Below are 6,000 nucleotides of genomic sequence, written 5' to 3' on the forward strand. Positions count from 1 at the left end.
GGTGTGGTATATAGTTAATATACAGTACCACAGATAAGGACTGAGGAGGTGTGGTATATAGTTAATATACAGTACCACAGATAAGGACAGAGGAGGTGTGGTATATAGTTAATATACAGTACCACAGATAAGGACTGAGGAGGTGTGGTATATAGTTAATATACAGTACCACAGATAAGGACTGAGGAGGTGTGGTATATAGTTAATATACAGTACCACTGATAAGGACTGAGGAGGTGTGGTATATAGTTAATATACAGTACCACAGATAAGGACTGAGGAGGTGTGGTATATAGTTAATATACAGTACCACAGATAAGGACTGAGGAGGTGTGGTATATAGTTAATATACAGTACCACAGATAAGGACTGAGGAGGTGTGGTATATAGTTAATATACAGTACCACAGATAAGGACTGAGGAGGTGTGGTATATAGTTAATATACAGTACCATAGATAAGGACTGAGGAGGTGTGGTATATAGTTAATATACAGTACCACAGATAAGGACTGAGGAGGTGTGGTATATAGTTAATATACAGTACCACAGATAAGGACTGAGGAGGTGTGGTATATAGTTAATATACAGTACCACAGATAAGGACTGAGGAGGTGTGGTATATAGTTAATATACAGTACCACAGATAAGGACTGAGGAGGTGTGGTATATAGTTAATATACAGTACCACAGATAAGGACTGAGGAGGTGTGGTATATAGTTAATATACAGTACCACAGATAAGGACTGAGGAGGTGTGGTATATAGTTAATATACAGTACCACAGATAAGGACTGAGGAGGTGTGGTATATAGTTAATATACAGTACCACAGATAAGGACTGAGGAGGTGTGGTATATAGTTAATATACAGTACCACAGATAAGGACTGAGGAGGTGTGGTATATAGTTAATATACAGTACCACAGATAAGACCTGAGGAGGTGTGGTATATAGTTAATATACAGTACCACAGATAAGGACTGAGGAGGTGTGGTATATAGTTAATATACAGTACCACAGATAAGGACTGAGGAGGTGTGGTATATAGTTAATATACAGTACCACAGATAAGGACTGAGGAGGTGTGGTATATAGTTAATATACAGTACCACAGATAAGGACTGAGGAGGTGTGGTATATAGTTAATATACAGTACCACAGATAAGGACTGAGGAGGTGTGGTATATAGTTAATATACAGTACCACAGATAAGGACTGAGGAGGTGTGGTATATAGTTAATATACAGTACCACAGATAAGGACTGAGGAGGTGTGGTATATAGTTAATATACAGTACCACAGATAAGGACTGAGGAGGTGTGGTATATAGTTAATATACAGTACCACAGATAAGGACTGAGGAGGTGTGGTATATAGTTAATATACAGTACCACAGATAAGGACTGAGGAGGTGTGGTATATAGTTAATATACAGTACCACAGATAAGGACTGAGGAGGTGTGGTATATAGTTAATATACAGTACCACAGATAAGGACTGAGGAGGTGTGGTATATAGTTAATATACAGTACCACAGATAAGGACTGAGGAGGTGTGGTATATAGTTAATATACAGTACCACTGATAAGGACTGTTCTTAGACAACGCAGATTGAGAATTATTATCACATATTAATCAGATGTTATCGCGGTTGTAGTGAAATGCTTGTGTTCCTGGCTCCAACAGGGCAGTAATATCTAACAATGCTTGTGTTTCTAGCTCCAACAGGGCAGTAATATCTAACAATGCTTGTGTTTCTAGCTCCAACAGGGCAGTAATATCTAACAATGATTGTGTTTCTAGCTCCAACAGGGCAGTAATATCTAACAATGCTTGTGTTCTTCCGGCGCCGACAGAGATGGCCGCCTCGCTTCGCGTTCCTAGGAAACTATGCAGTTTTTTGTTTTTTTACGTGTTATTTCTTACATTAGTACCCCAGGTCATCTTAGGTTTCATTACATACAGTCGAGAAGAACTACTGAATATAAGATCAGCGTCAACTCACCATCAGTACGACCAAGAATATGTTTTTCGCGACGCGGATCCTGTGTTCTGCCTTACAAACAGGACAAACGACTCCGAAAGAGAGGGAAACGAGGCGGTCTTCTGGTCAGACTCCGGAGACGGGCACAGCGCGCACCACTCCCTAGCATTCTTCTTGCCAATGTCCAGTCTCTTGACAACATGGTTGATGAAATCCGAGCAAGGGTAGCATTCCAGAGGGACATCAGAGACTGTAACGTCCTTTGCTTCACTGAAACATGGCTCACTGGAGAGACGCTATCCGAAGCGGTGCAGCCAACGGGTTTCTCCACACATCGCGCAGACAGAAACAAACATCTTTCTGGTAAGAAGAGGGGCGGGGGCGTATGCCTCATGGCCAACGTGACATGGTGTGATGAAAGAAACATACAGGAACTCAAATCCTTCTGTTCACCTGATTTAGAATTCCTCACAATCAAATGTAGACCGCATTATCTACCAAGAGAATTCTCTTCGATTATAATCACAGCCGTATATATCCCCCCCCCAAGCAGACACATCGATGGCTCTGAACGAACTTTATTTAACTCTCTGCAAACTGGAAACAATTTATCCGGAGGCTGCATTCATTGTAGCTGGGGATTTTAACAAGGCTAATCTGAAAACAAGACTCCCCAAATTTTATCAGCATATCGATTGGGCAACCAGGGGAGGAAAGACCTTGGATCATTGTTACTCTAACTTCCGCAACGCATATAAGGCCCTGCCCCGCCCCCCTTTCGGAAAAGCTGACCACGACTCCATTTTGTTGATCCCTGCCTACAGACAGAAACTAAAACAAGAGGCTCCCACGCTGAGGTCTGTCCAACGCTGGTCCGACCAAGCTGACTCCACACTCCAAGACTGCTTCCATTACGTGGACTGGGAGATGTTTCGTATTGCGTCAGATAACAACATTGACGAATATGCTGATTCGGTGTGCGAGTTCATTAGAACGTAAGTTGAAGATGTCGTTCCCATAGCAACGATTAAAACATTCCCTAACCAGAAACCGTGGATTGATGGCAGCATTCGTGTGAAGCTGAAAGCGCGAACCACTGCTTTTAATCAGGGCAAGGTGTCTGGTAACATGACCGAATACAAACAGTGCAGCTATTCCCTCCGCAAGGCTATCAAACAAGCTAAGCGCCAGTACAGAGACAAAGTAGAATCTCAATTCAACGGCTCAGACACAAGAGGCATGTGGCAGGGTCTACAGTCAATCACGGACTACAGGAAGAAATCCAGCCCAGTCACGGACCAGGATGTCTTGCTCCCAGGCAGACTAAATAACTTTTTTGCCCGCTTTGAGGACAATACAGTGCCACTGACACGGCCTGCAACGAAAACATGCGGCCTTTCCTTCACTGCAGCCGAGGTGAGTAAGACATTTAAACGTGTTAACCCTCGCAAGGCTGCAGGCCCAGACGGCATCCCCAGCCGCGCCCTCAGAGCATGCGCAGACCAGCTGGCCGGTGTGTTTACGGACATATTCAATCAATCCCTATACCAGTCTGCTGTTCCCACATGCTTCAAGAGGGCCACCATTGTTCCTGTTCCCAAGAAAGCTAAGGTAACTGAGCTAAACGACTACCGCCCCGTAGCACTCACATCCGTCATCATGAAGTGCTTTGAGAGACTAGTCAAGGACCATATCACCTCCACCCTACCTGACACCCTAGACCCACTCCAATTTGCTTACCGCCCAAATAGGTCCACAGACGATGCAATCTCAACCACACTGCACACTGCCCTAACCCATCTGGACAAGAGGAATACCTATGTGAGAATGCTGTTCATCGACTACAGCTCGGCATTCAACACCATAGTACCCTCCAAGCTCGTCATCAAGCTCGAGACCCTGGGTCTCGACCCCGCCCTGTGCAACTGGGTACTGGACTTCCTGACGGGCCGCCCCCAGGTGGTGAGGGTAGGCAACAACATCTCCTCCCCGCTGATCCTCAACACTGGGGCCCCACAAGGGTGCGTTCTGAGCCCTCTCCTGTACTCCCTGTTCACCCACGACTGCGTGGCCACGCACGCCTCCAACTCAATCATCAAGTTTGCGGACGACACAACAGTGGTAGGCTTGATTACCAACAACGACGAGACGGCCTACAGGGAGGAGGTGAGGGCCCTCGGAGTGTGGTGTCAGGAAAATAACCTCACACTCAACGTCAACAAAACTAAGGAGATGATTGTGGACTTCAGGAAACAGCAGAGGGAACACCCCCCTATCCACATCGATGGAACAGTAGTGGAGAGGGTAGCAAGTTTTAAGTTCCTCGGCATACACATCACAGACAAACTGAATTGGTCCACTCACACAGACAGCATCGTGAAGAAGGCGCAGCAGCGCCTCTTCAACCTCAGGAGGCTGAAGAAATTCGGCTTGTCACCAAAAGCACTCACAAACTTCTACAGATGCACAATCGAGAGCATCCTGGCGGGCTGTATCACCGCCTGGTATGGCAACTGCACCGCCCTCAACCGTAAGGCTCTCCAGAGGGTAGTGAGGTCTGCACAACGCATCACCGGGGGCAAACTACCTGCCCTCCAGGACACCTACACCACCCGATGTCACAGGAAGGCCATAAAGATCATCAAGGACATCAACCACCCGAGCCACTGCCTGTTCACCCCGCTATCATCCAGAAGGCGAGGTCAGTACAGGTGCATCAAAGCTGGGACCGAGAGACTGAAAAACAGCTTCTATCTCAAGGCCATCAGACTGTTAAACAGCCACCACTAACACTGAGTGGCTGCTGCCAACACACTGACACTGACTCAACTCCAGCCACTTTAATAATGGGAATTGATGGGAAACGATGTAAATATATCACTAGCCACTTTAAACAATGCTACCTTATATAAATGTTACTTACCCTACATTATTCATCTCATATGCATACGTATATACTGTACTCTATATCATCGACGGTATCCTTATGTAATACATGTATCACTAGCCACTTTATACTATGACACTTTGTTTACATACTCATCTCATTTGTACATACTGTACTCGATACCATCTACTGTATCTTGCCTATGCTGCTCTGTACCATCACTCATTCATATATCCTTATGTACATATTCTTTATCCCCTTACACTGTGTACAAGACAGTAGTTTTGGAATTGTTAGTTAGATTACTTGTTATTACTGCATTGTCGGAACTAGAAGCACAAGCATTTCGCTACACTCGCATTAACATCTGCTAACCATGTGTATGTGACAAATAAAATTTGATTTGATTTGATTTGATTTGATTTTGAACCATGACTAGAATACAGTATATACACATGAAGTGGACAGTAGTAGTTAAATAGGACAGGCCTTGACTAGAATACAGTATATACATATGAAGTGGACAGTAGTAGTTAAATAGGACAGGCCTTGACTAGAATACAGTATATACATATGTAGTGGACAGTAGTAGTTAAATAGGACAGGCCTTGACTAGAATACAGTATATACATATGAAGTGGACAGTAGTAGTTAAATAGGACAGGCCTTGACTAGAATACAGTATATACATATGAAGTGGACAGTAGTAGTTAAATAGGACAGGCCTTGACTAGAATACAGTATATACATATGAAGTGGACAGTAGTAGTTAAATAGGACAGGCCTTGACTAGAATACAGTATATACATATGAAGTGGACAGTAGTAGTTAAATAGGACAGGCCTTGACTAGAATACAGTATATACATATGAAGTGGACAGTAGTAGTTAAATAGGACAGGCCTTGACTAGAATACAGTATATACATATGAAGTGGACAGTAGTAGTTAAATAGGACAGTCCTTGACTAGAATACAGTATATACATATGAAATGGACAGTAGTAGTTAAATAGGACAGGCCTTGACTAGAATACAGTATATACATATGAAGTGGACAGTAGTAGTTAAATAGGACAGGCCTTGACTAGAATACAGTATATACATATGAAGTGGACAGTAGTAGTTAAAT

Source organism: Oncorhynchus mykiss, chromosome 4 (assembly GCF_057628025.1).
Source record: "Oncorhynchus mykiss isolate SJ-2025 chromosome 4, ASM5762802v1, whole genome shotgun sequence".
Taxonomy (NCBI): Eukaryota; Metazoa; Chordata; class Actinopteri; order Salmoniformes; family Salmonidae; genus Oncorhynchus; species Oncorhynchus mykiss.